The sequence below is a fragment of the Ambystoma mexicanum genome, chromosome 4q, assembly GCF_040938575.1.
Source record: "Ambystoma mexicanum isolate Mex_15411 chromosome 4q, UKY_AmexF1_1, whole genome shotgun sequence".
NCBI lineage: Eukaryota > Metazoa > Chordata > Amphibia > Caudata > Ambystomatidae > Ambystoma > Ambystoma mexicanum.
The window spans coordinates 434,199,519-434,215,429 of record NC_090928.1 but is presented as its reverse complement, the minus strand read 5'-3'; the positions used below and the strand labels follow the sequence as shown (position 1 = coordinate 434,215,429).

Genomic DNA, 15,911 nt, shown 5'->3' with positions numbered 1-15,911 from the left:
TTCTACAGGTACAACAGTTGGACCAGGGGGCACCCAGATTCGAACTAGGGTCCTCTTGAACCGCAGTCAAATGCTCTACCACTGAGCTATACCCCCACTTCTTAAATGTTCACCTTTACTAATTCAGTAATATGTACAAAGTGCAAGCAACATGCAATCACCATGAAAGCAAAGCATTTTCAGCCACCAAACCCTCCTTATAGGTATATGGGGTGCGAAGGATGTCCTTTATCTGCCTTGGTAAAATACAGTGAGGTTTCTATTGCAAGAATTCATACATTTCGTATCACATGTAGATCTTGGAACATGGAAAAAAAACTTTTGTCAAATGCACAAATTCTGCAAAACGTAACTGCTTCTCTACTGCAGTTTGTTGATTTTGTGCTAAGAGCATAGTTAAACCCAATTGTTCATTGTTTTTTATATGAAATGATTATATATCCTATTGTTTCTTACAGTGCATTGGGTTGAAAAACATTTTAACAGGATCTATTGAAGAGGATATATGGTTATGAATTAGGGACTTCTTGAACTGCATTCCTACGCTCTACCACTGAGTTAAACCCTTGATTGCTGAAAACCGCCCTTTTTTAAAAAGGTGATAGGGTGGGTGACTGTATGGAACTTGTAGAACTAATGACATCAGTGCACTTCTGGTCAGCTGTACAAATGAATACATTTCATTAAGGGCATATTATTGGTTTCCACCACAGGTTTAGAACATTCATATGAGCTTCCAATGGACTATTTCAAACTGATAATATCACCAGTAGAACTTGGGTGAATGTAATACACAGCTTCTATCATACGAAGAAATCCGAAACAGCTTAATGGTGTTTACCCTATGTTTCAGGAGATGATCAGGAGTATTTCAAATATAGAAAGGTGTTGCTCATTACATAAAATGCTAAGATTGTAAATATTTTCTTCAATTAAAAAAATATTTCTACAGGTGCAACAGTTGGACCAGGGGGCACTCAGATTTGAACGAGGGACCTCTTGATCTGCAGTCAAATGCTCTACCACTGAGCTATACCTGCAGTTCTAAAATGTTTACCTTTACTAATTCAGTAATATGTACAAAGTGCAAGCAACATGCAATCACCATCAAAGCAAAGCATTTTCAGCCACCAAACCCTCCTTATAGGTATATGGGGTGTGAAGGATGTCCTTTATCTGCCTTGGTAAAATACAGTGAGGTTTCTATTGCAAGAATTCATACATTTCGTATCACATGTAGATCTTGGAACATGGAAAAAAAACTTTTGTCAAATGCACAAATTCTGCAAAACGTAACTGCTTCTCTACTGCAGTTTTTTGATTTTGTGCTAAGAGCATAGTTAAACCCAATTGTTCATTGTTTTTTATATGAAATGATTATATATCCTATTGTTTCTTACAGTACATTGGGTTGAAAAACATTTTAACAGGATCTATTGAAGAGGATATATGGTTATGAATCAGGGACTTCTTGAACTGCATTCCTACGCTCTACCACTGAGTTAAACCCTTGAATGCTAAAAACTGCCCTTTTTAAAAAAAGTGATCGAGTGGGTGACTGTATGGAACTTGTCAAACTAATGACATCAGTGCACTTCTGGTCACCTGGAGAAATTAATACATTTCATTAAGGGCATATTTTTGGTTTCCACCACAGTTTTATAACGTTCATATGAGCTTCCAATGGACTATTTCAAACTGATAATATCACCAGTAGAACTTGGGTGAATGTAAAACACAGCTTGTATCATATGAAGAAATCCTAAACAGCTTAATGGTGTTTACCCCATGTTTCAGGAGATGATCAGCCAGATTTCAATTAGGGACCTTTTGATCTGCAGTCAAATGCTCTACCACTGAACTATACGCCCAGTTCTGAAATTTTCACCTTTATTAATTCAGTAAAAAGTACAAAGTTAAAGCAACATGCAATCACCATCAAGGCAATGCATTTTCAGCCACCAAACCCTCCTTATAAGTATAAGGGGTACAAAAGATGTCCTTTATCTGCCTTCATAAAATACAGTGAGGTTTCCATTGCAAGAATTCATACATTTCGTATCACATGTAGATCTTGGAACATGGAAAAAAAATATTTTGTCAAATGCACAAATTCTGCAAAATGTAACTGCTTCTCTACTGCAGTGTGTTGATGTTGTGCTAAGAGCATAGTTAAACCCAATTGTTCATTGTTTTGTACATGAAATGATGATATATCCTATTGTTTCTTACAGTGCATTGGGTTGAAAAACATTTTAACAGTATCAATTGAAGAGGGTACATGGTTATGAAATAGGGACTTCTTGAACTACACTCCTACGCTCTACCAATGACATAAACCGTTCAATGCTGAAAACTGCCCTTTTTTAAAAAGGTGATAGAGTGATTGACTCTATGGAACTTGTAGAACTAATGACATCAGTGCACTTCTGGTCAGCTGTACAAATTAATACAGTTCATTAAGGGCACATTATTGGTTTCCACCACAGTTTTGTAACATTCATATGAGCTTCCAATGCACTATTTCAAACTGATCATATCACCAGTAGAACTTGGGTGAATGTAAAACACAGCTTGTATCATATGAAGAAATCCTAAAAAGCTTAATGGTGTTTACCCTATGTTTCAGGTGATGATCAGGAGTATTTCAAATGTAGAAAAGTGTTGCTCATTACATAAAATGCTAAGATTGTAAATGTTTACTTCAATTTATTTAATTGATAAATATTTCTACAGGTAAAACAGTTGGACAAGGGGGCACCCAGATTTGAACCAGGGACCTCTTGATATGCAGTGAAATGCTCGACCCCTGAGCTATAACCCCATTTCTGAAATGTTCACCTTTATTTATTCAGTAATATGTACAAAGTGGAAGCAACATGCAATCACCATCAAAGCAATTCATTTTCAGCCACCAAACCCTCATTATATGTATAAGGGGTACAAAATATGTCCTTTATCTGCCTTGGTAAAATACAGTGAGGTTTCCATTGCAAGAATTCATACATTTCGTTTCACATGTAGATCTTGGAACATGGAAAAAAAACTTTTGTCAAATGCACAAATTCTGCAAAACGTAACTGCTTCTCTACTGCAGTTTGTTGATTTTGTGCTAAGAGCATAGTTAAACCCAATTGTTCATTGTTTTTTATATGAAATTATGATATATCCTATTGTTTCTTACAGTGCATTGGGTTGAAAAACATTTTAACAGGATCTATTGATGAGGGTATATGGTTATGAAACAGGAACTTCTTGAACTGTACTCCTACGCTCTACCACTGAGTTAAACCCTTGAATGCTGAAAACTGCCCTTTTTTAAAAAGGTGATAGAGTGGGTGACTGTATGGAACTTGTAGAACTAATGACATCAGTGAACTTCTGGTCAGCTGTACAAATTAATACATTTCATTAAGGGCATATTATTGGTTTCCACCACAGTTTTATAACATTCATATGAGCTTCCAATGGACTATTTCAAACTGATAATATCACCAGTAGAACTTGGGTGAATGTAAAACACAGCTCGTATCATATGAAGAAATCCTAAACAGCTTAATGGTGTTTACCCTATGTTTCAGGTGATGATCAGGAGTATTTCAAATGTGGAAATGTGTTGCTCATTACATCAAATGCTAAGATTGTAAATGTTTTTTTCAATTTATTTAATTAAAAAAAAAATTCCACAGGTTAAACAGTTGAACAAGGGGACACCCAGATTTGAACTAGGGAACTCTTGATCTGCAGTCAAATGCTCTACCACTGAGCTATACCCCCAGTTCTGAAAATTTCACCTTTATTAATTCAGTAATATGTACAAAGTGCAAGCAACATGCAATCACCATCAAAGCAATGCATTTTCAGCCACCAAACCCTCCTTATAAGTATATGGGATGCGAAGGATGTCCTTTATCTACCTTGGTAAAATACAGTGAGGTTTCCATTGCAAGAATTCATACATTGCGTATCACATGTAGATCTTGGAACATGGAAAAAAAATCTTTTGTCAAATGCACAAATTCTGCAAAATGTAACTGCTTCTCTACTGCAGTTTGTTGATTTTGTGCTAAGCGCATAGTTAAACCCAATTGTTCATTGTTTTGTATATGAAATGATGATATATCCTATTGTTTCTTACAGTGCATTGGGTTGAAAAACATTTTAACAGGATCTATTGAAGAGGGTATATGGTTATGAAACAGGGACTTCATGAAAAGCACTCCTACGCTCTACCACTGACATAAACCCTTGAATGCTGAAAACTGCCCTTTTTTAAAAAGGTGATAGAGTGGGTGACTGTATGGAACTTGTAGAACTAATGACATCAGTGCACCTCTGGTCATTTGTACAAATTAATACATTTCATTAAGGGATATTATTGGTTTCCACCACAGTTTTATAACATTCATATGAGCTTCCAATGGACTATTTCAAACTGATAATATCACCAGTAGAACTTGGGTGAATGTAAAACACAGCTTGTATCATATGACGAAATCCTAAACAGTTTCATGGTGTTTACCCTATGTTTCAGGAGATGATCAGGAGTATTTCAAATGTAGAAATGTGTTGCTCATTACATCAAATGCTAAGATTGTAAATGTTTTTTTTTCTACAGGTAAAATAGTTGAACAAAGGGGCACCCAGATTTGAACTAGAGACCACTTGATCTGCAGTCAAATGCTCTACCACTGAGCTATACCCCACCTCTGAAAAGTACACCTTTATTAATTCAGTAATATGTACAAAGTGCAAGCAACATGCAATCACCATCAAAGCAAACCATTTTCAGCCACCAAACCCTCCTTATAAGTATATGCGGTGCGAAGGATGCCCTTTATCTGCCTTGGTAAAATACAGTGAGGTTTCCATTGCAAGAATTCATACATTTCGTATCACATGTAGATCTTGGAACATGGAAAAAAAACTTTTGTCAAATGCACAAATTCTGCAAAACGTAACTGCTTCTCTACTGCAGTTTGTTGATTTTGTGCTAAGAGCATAGTTAAACCCAATTGTTCATTGTTTTTTATATGAAATGATTATATATCCTATTGTTTCTTACAGTGCATTGGGTTGAAAAACATTTGAACAGGATCTATTGATGAGGGTATGTGGTTATGAAACAGGAACTTCTTGAACTGTACTCCTACGCTCTACCACTGAGTTAAACCCTTGAATGCTGAAAACTGCCCTTTTTTAAAAAGGTGATAGAGTGGGTGACTGTATGGAACTTGTAGAACTAATGGCATCAGTGCACTTCTGGTCAGCTGTACAAATTAATAAATTTCATTAAGGGCATATTATTGGTTTCCACCACAGTTTTATAACATTCATATGAGCTTCCAATGGACTATTTCAAACTGATAATATCACCAGTAGAACTTGGGTGAATGTAAAATACAGCTTGTATCATATGAAGAAATCCTAAACAGCTTAATGGTGTTTACCCTAAGTTTCAGGTGATGATAAGGAGTATTTCAAATGTGGAAATGTGTTGCTCATTACATCAAATGCTAAGATTGTAAATGTTTTTTTCTATAGGTAAAACAGTTGAACAAGGGGGCACCCAGATTTGAACTAGGGACCTCTTGATCTGCAGTCACATGCTCTACCACTGAGCTATAATCCCAGTTCTGAAAAGGTTACCTTTATTAATTCAGTAATATGTACAAAGTGCAAGCAACATGCAATCACCATCAAAGCAATGCATTTTCAGCCACCAAACCCTCCTTATAAGTATATGGGATGCGAAGGATGTCCTTTATCTACCTTGGTAAAATACAGTGAGGTTTTCATTGCAAGAATTCATACATTTCGTATCACATGTAGATCTTGGAACATGGAAAAAAAAATCTTTTTTCAAATGCACAAATTCTGCAAAATGTAACTGCTTCTCTACTGCAGTTTGTTGATTTTGTGCTAAGGGCATAGTTAAAACCAATTGTTCATTGTTTTGTATATGAAATGATGATATATCCTATTGTTTCTTACAGTGCATTGGGTTGAAAAACATATTAACAGGATCTATTGAAGAGGGTATATGGTTATGAAACAGGGACTTCTTGAAAAGCACTCCTACGCTCTACCACTGACATAAACCCTTGAATGCTGAAAACTGCCCTTTTTTAAAAAGGTGATAGAGTGGGTGACTGTATGGAACTTGTAGAACTAATGACATCAGTGCACCTCTGGTCATTTGTACAAATTAATACATTTCATTAAGGGCATATTATTGGTTTCCACCACAGTTTTATAACATTCATATGAGCTTCCAATGGACTATTTCAAACTGATAATATCACCAGTAGAACTTGGGTGAATGTAAAACACACCTTGTATCATATGACGAAATCCTAAACAGTTTCATGGTGTTTACCCTATGTTTCAGGAGATGATCAGGAGAATTTCAAATGTAGAAATGTGTTGCTCATTACATCAAATGCTAAGATTGTAAATGTTTTTTTCTATAGGTAAAACAGTTGAACAAGGGGGCACCCAGATTTGAACTAGGGACTTCTTGATCTGCAGTCACATGCTCCACCACTGAGCTATACTCCCAGTTCTGAAAAGTTTACCTTTATTAATTCAGTAATATGTACAAAGTGCAAGCAACATGCAATCACCCTCAAAGCAATGCATTTTCAGCCACCAAACCCTCCTTATAAGTATAAGGGGTACAAAAGATGTCCTTTATCTGCCTTGGTAAAATACAGTGAGGTTTCCATTGCAAGAATTCATACATTTCGTATCACATGTAGATCTTGGAACATGGAAAAAAAAACTTTTGTCAAATGCACAAATTCTGCAAAACGTAACTGCTTCTCTACTGCAGTTTGTTGATTTTGTGCTAAGAGCATAGTTAAACCCAATTGTTCATTGTTTTTTATATGAAATGATGATATATCCTATTGTTTCTTACAGTACATTGGGTTGGAAAACATTTTAACAGGATGTATTGACGAGGGTATATGGTTATGAAACAGGGACTTCTTGAACTGCACTCCTACGCTCTACCATTGAGTTAAACCCTTGAATGCTGAAAACTGCCCTTTTTTAAAAAGGTGATAGAGTGGGTGACTGTATGGAACTTGTAGAACTAATGACATCAGTGCACTTCTGGTCAGCTGTACAAATTAATACATTTCATTAAGAGCATATTATTGGTTTCCACCACAGTTTTATAACATTCATATGAGCTTCAAATGGACTATTTCAAACTAATCATATCACCAGTAGAACTTGGGTGAATGTAAAACACAGCTTGTATCATATGAAGAAATCCTAAACAGTTTCATGGTGTTTACCCTATGTTTCAGGAGATGATCAGGAGTATTTCAAATGTAGAAATGTTTTGCTCATTACATAAAATGCTAAGATTGTAAATGTTTTCTTCAATTTATTTAATTAAAATAATATTTCTACAGGTAAAACAGTTGAACAAGGGGGCACCCAGATTTGAACTAGGGACCTCTTGATCTGCAGTCAAATGCTCTACCACTGAGCTATACCCCCAGTTCTGAAAAGGTCCCCTTTATTAATTCAGTAATATGTACAAAGTGCAAGCAACCATCAAAGCAAAGCATTTTCAGCCACCAAACCCTCCTTATAAGTATATGCGGTGCGAAGGATGTCCTTTATCTGCCTTGGTAAAATACAGTGAGGTTTCCATTGCAAGAATTCATACATTTCGTATCACATGTAGATCTTGGAACATGGAAAAAAAATCTTTTGTCAAATGCAAAAATTCTGCAAAATGTAACTGCTTCTCTACTGCAGTTTGTTGATTTTGTGCTAAGAGCATAGTTAAACCCAATTGTTCCTTGTTTTGTATATGAAATGATGATATATCCTATTGTTTCTTACAGTGCATTTGGCTGTAAAACATTTTAACAGGATCTATTGAAAAGGGTATATGGTTATGAAACAGGGACTTCTTGAAAAGCACTCCTACGCTCTACCACTGACATAAACCCTTGAATGCTGAAAACTGCCCTTTTTTAAAAAGGTGATAGAGTGGGTGACTGTATGGAACTTGTAGAACTAATGACATCAGTGCACTTCTGGTGAGGTGTACAAATTAATACATTTCATTAAGGGCATATTATTGGTTTCCACCACAGTTTTATAACATTCATATGAGCTTCCAATGGACTATTTCAAACTGATAATATCACCAATAGAACTTGGGTGAATGTAAAACACAGCTTGTATCATATGACGAAATCCTAAACAGTTTCATGGTGTTTACCCTATGTTTCAGGAGATGATCAGGAGTATTTCAAATGTAGAAATGTGTTGCTCATTACATCAAATGCTAAAATTGTAAATGTTTTTTTTCTACAGGTAAAATAGTTGAACAAAGGGGCACCCAGATTTGAACTAGAGACCACTTGATCTGCAGTCAAATGCTCTACCACTGAGCTATACCCCCCGTTCTGAAAAGTTCACCTTTATTAATTCAGGAATATGTACAAAGTGGAAGCAACATGCAATCAACCTCAAAGCAATGCATTTTCAAACACCAAACCCTCCTTACAAGTATAAGGGGTACAAAAGATGTCCTTTATCTGCCTTGGTAAAATACAGTGAGGTTTCCATTGCAAGAATTCATACATTTCGTATCACATGTAGATCTTGGAACATGGAAAAAAAAACTTTTGTCAAATGCACAAATTCTGCAAAACGTAACTGCTTCTCTACTGCAGTTTGTTGATTTTGTGCTAAGAGCATAGTTAAACCCAATTGTTCATTGTTTTTTATATGAAATGATGATATATCCTATTGTTTCTTACAGTACATTGGGTTGGAAAACATTTTAACAGGATGTATTGACAAGGGTATATGGTTATGAAACAGGGACTTCTTGAACTGCACTCCTACGCTCTACCATTGAGTCAAACCCTTGAATGCTGAAAACTGCCCTTTTTTAAAAAGGTGATAGAGTGGGTGACTGTATGGAACTTGTAGAACTAATGACATCAGTGCACTTCTGGTCAGCTGTACAAATTAATACATTTCATTAAGAGCATATCATTGGTTTCCACCACAGTTTTATAACATTCATATGAGCTTCCAATGGACTATTTCAAACTGATAATATCACCAGTAGAACTTGGGTGAATGTAAAACACAGCTTGTATCATATGAAGAAATCCTAAACAGTTTCATGGTCTTTACCCTATGTTTCAGGAGATGATCAGGAGTATTTCAAATGTAGAAATGTGTTGCTCATTACATTAAATGCTAAGATTGTAAATGTTTTCTTCAATTTATTTAATTAAAATAATATTTCTACAGGTAAAACAGTTGAACAAGGGGGCACCCAGATTTGAACTAGGGACCTCTTGATCTGCCGTCAAATGCTCTACCATTGAGCTATACCCCACGTCTGAAAAGTTCACCTTTATTAATTCAGTAATATGTACAAAGTGCAAGCAACATGCAATCACCATCAAAGCAAACCATTTTCAGCCACCAAACCCTCCTTATAAGTATATGCGGTGCGAAGGATGCCCTTTATCTGCCTTGGTAAAATACAGTGAGGTTTCCATTGCAAGAATTCATACATTTCGTATCACATGTAGATCTTGGAACATGGAAAAAAAAACTTTTGTCAAATGCACAAATTCTGCAAAACGTAACTGCTTCTCTATTGCAGTTTGTTGATTTTGTGCTAAGAGCATAGTTAAACCCAATTGTTCATTGTTTTGTATATGAAATGATGATATATTTTATTGTTTCTTACAGTGCATTGGGTTGAAAAACATTTTAACAGGATCTATTGAAGAGGGTATATGGTTATGAAACAGGGACTTCTTGAACTGCACTCCTACCCTCTACCACTGACATAAACCCTTGAATGCTGAAAACTGCCCGTTTTTAAAAAAAGTGATAGAGTGGGTGACTGTATGGAACTTGTAGAACTAATGACATCAGTACACTTCTGGTCAGCTGGACAAATGAATACATTTCATTTTCATTAAGGGCATATTATTGGTTTCCACCAGAGTTTTATAACGTTCATATGAGCTTCCAATGGACTATTTCAAACTGATAATATCACCAGTAGGACTTCGGTAAATGTAAAACACAGCTTGTATCATATGAAGAAATCCTAAACAGCTTAATGGTGTTTACCCTATGTTTCAGGAGATGATCAGGAGTATTTCAAATGTAGAAATGTGTTGCTCATTACATAAAATGCTAAGATTGTAAATGTTTTCTTCAATTTATTTAATTAAATAAATATTTCTACAGGTAAAAGAGTGGACAAGGGGGCACCCAGATTTGAACTAGGGACCTCTTGATCTGCAGTCAAATGCTCTACCACTGAACTATACCCCCAGTTCTGAAATGTTCTCCTTTATTAATTCAGTAATATGTACAAAGTGGAAGCAACATGCAATCACCATCAAAGCAATGCATTTTCAGCCACCAAACCCTCCTTATAACTATAAGGGATACACAAGATGTCTTTTATCTGCCTTGGTAAAATACAGTGAGGTTTCCATTGCAAGAATTCATACATTTCGTATCACATGTAGATCTTAGAACATGGAAAAAAACGTTTGTCAAATGCACAAATTCTGCAAAACGTAACTGCTTCTCTACTGCAGTTTGTTGATTTTGTGCTAAGAGCGTAGTTAAACCCAATTGTTCATTGTTTTTTATACGAAATGATGATATATCCTATTGTTTCTTACAGTGCATTGGGTTGAAAAATATTGAAACAGGATCTATTGAAGAGGGTATATGGTTATGAAACAGGGACTTCTTGAACTGCACTCCTACCCTCTACCACTGACATAAACCCTTGAATGCTGAAAACTGCTCTTTTTTAAAAAGGTGATAGAGTGGGTGACTGTATGGAACTTGTAGAACTAATGACATCAGTGCACTTCTGGTCAGCTGTACAAATGAATACATTTCATTAAGGGCATATTATTGGTTTCCACCACAGGTTTATAACATTCATATGAGCTTCCAATGGACTATTTCAAACTGATAATATCACCAGTGGAACTTGGGTGAATGTAATACACAGCTTGTATCATACGAAGAAATCCGAAACAGCTTAATGGTGTTTACCCTATGTTTCAGGAGATGATCAGGAGTATTTCAAATATAGAAACGTGTTGCTCATTACATAAAATGCTAAGATTGTAAATATTTTCTTCAATTAAAAAAATATTTCTACAGGTGCAACAGGTGGTACTCAGATTTGAACGAGGAACCTCTTGATCTGCAGTCAAATGCTCTACCACTGAGCTATACCTGCAGTTCTAAAATGTTCACCTTTATTAATTCAGTAATATGTACAAAGTGCAAGCAACATGCAATCACCATCAAAGCAATGCATTTTCAGCCACCAAACCCTCCATATAAGTATATGGGGTGCGAAGGATGTCCTTTATCTGCCTTGGTAAAATACAGTGAGGTTTCCATTGCAAGAATTCATACATTTCGTATCACATGTAGATCTTGGAACATGGAAAAAAAAACTTTTGTCAAATGCACAAATTCTGCAAAACGTAACTGCTTCTCTACTGCAGTTTGTTGATTTTGTGCTAAGAGCATAGTTAAACCCAATTGTTCATTGTTTTTTACACAAAATGATGATATATCCTATCGTTTCTTACAGTGCATTGGGTTCAAAAACATTTTACAGGATCTATTGAAGAGGGTATATGGTTATGAAACAGGGACTTCTTGAACTGCACTCCTACGCTCTACCACTGACATAAACCCTTGAATGCTGAAAATTGCCCTTTTTAAAAAAAGTGATAGAGTGGGTGACTGTATGGAACTTGTAGAACTAATGACATCAGTGCACTTGTGGGCAGCTGTACAAATTAATACATTTTATTAAGGGCATATTATTGGTTTCTACCAAAGTTTTATAACTTTCATATGAGCCTCCAATGAACTATTTCAAAGTGATAATATTACCAGAAGAACTTGGGTGAAGGTAATACACAGCTTGTATCATACGAAGAAATGAGAAACAGCTTAATGGTGTTTACACTATGTTTCAGAAGATGATCAGGAGTATTTCAAATGTAGAAATGCGTTGCTCATTACATAAAATGCTAAGATTGTAAATGTTTTCTTCAATTTATTTAAAACAATATTTCTACAGGTACAACAGTTGGACCAGGGGGCACCCAGATTTGAACTAGGGTCCTCTTGAACCGCAGTCAAATGCTCTACCACTGAGCTATACCCCCACTTCTTAAATGTTCACCTTTACTAATTCAGTAATATGTACAAAGTGCAAGCAACATGCAATCACCATGAAAGCAAAGCATTTTCAGCCACCAAACCCTCCTTATAGGTATATGGGGTGCGAAGGATGTCCTTTATCTGCCTTGGTAAAATACAGTGAGGTTTCTATTGCAAGAATTCATACATTTCGTATCACATGTAGATCTTGGAACATGGAAAAAAAACTTTTGTCAAATGCACAAATTCTGCAAAACGTAACTGCTTCTCTACTGCAGTTTGTTGATTTTGTGCTAAGAGCATAGTTAAACCCAATTGTTCATTGTTTTTTATATGAAATGATTATATATCCTATTGTTTCTTACAGTGCATTGGGTTGAAAAACATTTTAACAGGATCTATTGAAGAGGATATATGGTTATGAATTAGGGACTTCTTGAACTGCATTCCTACGCTCTACCACTGAGTTAAACCCTTGATTGCTGAAAACCGCCCTTTTTTAAAAAGGTGATAGGGTGGGTGACTGTATGGAACTTGTAGAACTAATGACATCAGTGCACTTCTGGTCAGCTGTACAAATGAATACATTTCATTAAGGGCATATTATTGGTTTCCACCACAGGTTTAGAACATTCATATGAGCTTCCAATGGACTATTTCAAACTGATAATATCACCAGTAGAACTTGGGTGAATGTAATACACAGCTTCTATCATACGAAGAAATCCGAAACAGCTTAATGGTGTTTACCCTATGTTTCAGGAGATGATCAGGAGTATTTGAAATATAGAAAGGTGTTGCTCATTACATAAAATGCTAAGATTGTAAATATTTTCTTCAATTAAAAAAATATTTCTACAGGTGCAACAGTTGGACCAGGGGGCACTCAGATTTGAACGAGGGACCTCTTGATCTGCAGTCAAATGCTCTACCACTGAGCTATACCTGCAGTTCTAAAATGTTTACCTTTACTAATTCAGTAATATGTACAAAGTGCAAGCAACATGCAATCACCATCAAAGCAAAGCATTTTCAGCCACCAAACCCTCCTTATAGGTATATGGGGTGTGAAGGATGTCCTTTATCTGCCTTGGTAAAATACAGTGAGGTTTCTATTGCAAGAATTCATACATTTCGTATCACATGTAGATCTTGGAACATGGAAAAAAAACTTTTGTCAAATGCACAAATTCTGCAAAACGTAACTGCTTCTCTACTGCAGTTTTTTGATTTTGTGCTAAGAGCATAGTTAAACCCAATTGTTCATTGTTTTTTATATGAAATGATTATATATCCTATTGTTTCTTACAGTACATTGGGTTGAAAAACATTTTAACAGGATCTATTGAAGAGGATATATGGTTATGAATCAGGGACTTCTTGAACTGCATTCCTACGCTCTACCACTGAGTTAAACCCTTGAATGCTAAAAACTGCCCTTTTTAAAAAAAGTGATCGAGTGGGTGACTGTATGGAACTTGTCAAACTAATGACATCAGTGCACTTCTGGTCACCTGGAGAAATTAATACATTTCATTAAGGGCATATTTTTGGTTTCCACCACAGTTTTATAACGTTCATATGAGCTTCCAATGGACTATTTCAAACTGATAATATCACCAGTAGAACTTGGGTGAATGTAAAACACAGCTTGTATCATATGAAGAAATCCTAAACAGCTTAATGGTGTTTACCCCATGTTTCAGGAGATGATCAGCCAGATTTCAATTAGGGACCTTTTGATCTGCAGTCAAATGCTCTACCACTGAACTATACGCCCAGTTCTGAAATTTTCACCTTTATTAATTCAGTAAAAAGTACAAAGTTAAAGCAACATGCAATCACCATCAAGGCAATGCATTTTCAGCCACCAAACCCTCCTTATAAGTATAAGGGGTACAAAAGATGTCCTTTATCTGCCTTCATAAAATACAGTGAGGTTTCCATTGCAAGAATTCATACATTTCGTATCACATGTAGATCTTGGAACATGGAAAAAAAATATTTTGTCAAATGCACAAATTCTGCAAAATGTAACTGCTTCTCTACTGCAGTGTGTTGATGTTGTGCTAAGAGCATAGTTAAACCCAATTGTTCATTGTTTTGTACATGAAATGATGATATATCCTATTGTTTCTTACAGTGCATTGGGTTGAAAAACATTTTAACAGTATCAATTGAAGAGGGTACATGGTTATGAAATAGGGACTTCTTGAACTACACTCCTACGCTCTACCAATGACATAAACCGTTCAATGCTGAAAACTGCCCTTTTTTAAAAAGGTGATAGAGTGGGTGACTCTATGGAACTTGTAGAACTAATGACATCAGTGCACTTCTGGTCAGCTGTACAAATTAATACAGTTCATTAAGGGCACATTATTGGTTTCCACCACAGTTTTGTAACATTCATATGAGCTTCCAATGCACTATTTCAAACTGATCATATCACCAGTAGAACTTGGGTGAATGTAAAACACAGCTTGTATCATATGAAGAAATCCTAAAAAGCTTAATGGTGTTTACCCTATGTTTCAGGTGATGATCAGGAGTATTTCAAATGTAGAAAAGTGTTGCTCATTACATAAAATGCTAAGATTGTAAATGTTTACTTCAATTTATTTAATTGATAAATATTTCTACAGGTAAAACAGTTGGACAAGGGGGCACCCAGATTTGAACCAGAGACCTCTTGATATGCAGTGAAATGCTCGACCCCTGAGCTATAACCCCATTTCTGAAATGTTCACCTTTATTTATTCAGTAATATGTACAAAGTGGAAGCAACATGCAATCACCATCAAAGCAATTCATTTTCAGCCACCAAACCCTCATTATATGTATAAGGGGTACAAAATATGTCCTTTATCTGCCTTGGTAAAATACAGTGAGGTTTCCATTGCAAGAATTCATACATTTCGTTTCACATGTAGATCTTGGAACATGGAAAAAAAACTTTTGTCAAATGCACAAATTCTGCAAAACGTAACTGCTTCTCTACTGCAGTTTGTTGATTTTGTGCTAAGAGCATAGTTAAACCCAATTGTTCATTGTTTTTTATATGAAATTATGATATATCCTATTGTTTCTTACAGTGCATTGGGTTGAAAAACATTTTAACAGGATCTATTGATGAGGGTATATGGTTATGAAACAGGAACTTCTTGAACTGTACTCCTACGCTCTACCACTGAGTTAAACCCTTGAATGCTGAAAACTGCCCTTTTTTAAAAAGGTGATAGAGTGGGTGACTGTATGGAACTTGTAGAACTAATGACATCAGTGAACTTCTGGTCAGCTGTACAAATTAATACATTTCATTAAGGGCATATTATTGGTTTCCACCACAGTTTTATAACATTCATATGAGCTTCCAATGGACTATTTCAAACTGATAATATCACCAGTAGAACTTGGGTGAATGTAAAACACAGCTCGTATCATATGAAGAAATCCTAAACAGCTTAATGGTGTTTACCCTATGTTTCAGGTGATGATCAGGAGTATTTCAAATGTGGAAATGTGTTGCTCATTACATCAAATGCTAAGATTGTAAATGTTTTTTTCAATTTATTTAATTAAAAAAAAAATTCCACAGGTTAAACAGTTGAACAAGGGGACACCCAGATTTGAACTAGGGAACTCTTGATCTGCAGTCAAATGCTCTACCACTGAGCTATACCCCC

General features: G+C 35.7%; 6 non-coding genes across 6 annotated transcripts; all 6 read right to left on the bottom strand.

Moving 5' to 3' along the window:
* Window positions 1-24: 24 nt before the first annotated feature.
* Window positions 25-96, bottom strand: TRNAR-GCG (transfer RNA arginine (anticodon GCG)). Its single transcript has one exon. It is a non-coding gene; the product is annotated as a tRNA-Arg (tRNA).
* Window positions 97-3,705: 3,609 nt separating this feature from the next.
* TRNAC-GCA (transfer RNA cysteine (anticodon GCA)) lies at window positions 3,706-3,777 on the bottom strand. The gene has a single exon. It is a non-coding gene; the product is annotated as a tRNA-Cys (tRNA).
* A 3,666-nt stretch (window positions 3,778-7,443) lies between these two features.
* On the bottom strand, window positions 7,444-7,515 carry TRNAC-GCA (transfer RNA cysteine (anticodon GCA)). The gene has a single exon. It is a non-coding gene; the product is annotated as a tRNA-Cys (tRNA).
* Window positions 7,516-10,275: 2,760 nt separating this feature from the next.
* TRNAC-GCA (transfer RNA cysteine (anticodon GCA)) lies at window positions 10,276-10,347 on the bottom strand. Its single transcript has one exon. It is a non-coding gene; the product is annotated as a tRNA-Cys (tRNA).
* Window positions 10,348-12,158: 1,811 nt separating this feature from the next.
* TRNAR-GCG (transfer RNA arginine (anticodon GCG)) lies at window positions 12,159-12,230 on the bottom strand. Its single transcript has one exon. It is a non-coding gene; the product is annotated as a tRNA-Arg (tRNA).
* Window positions 12,231-15,839: 3,609 nt separating this feature from the next.
* TRNAC-GCA (transfer RNA cysteine (anticodon GCA)) lies at window positions 15,840-15,911 on the bottom strand. Its single transcript has one exon. It is a non-coding gene; the product is annotated as a tRNA-Cys (tRNA).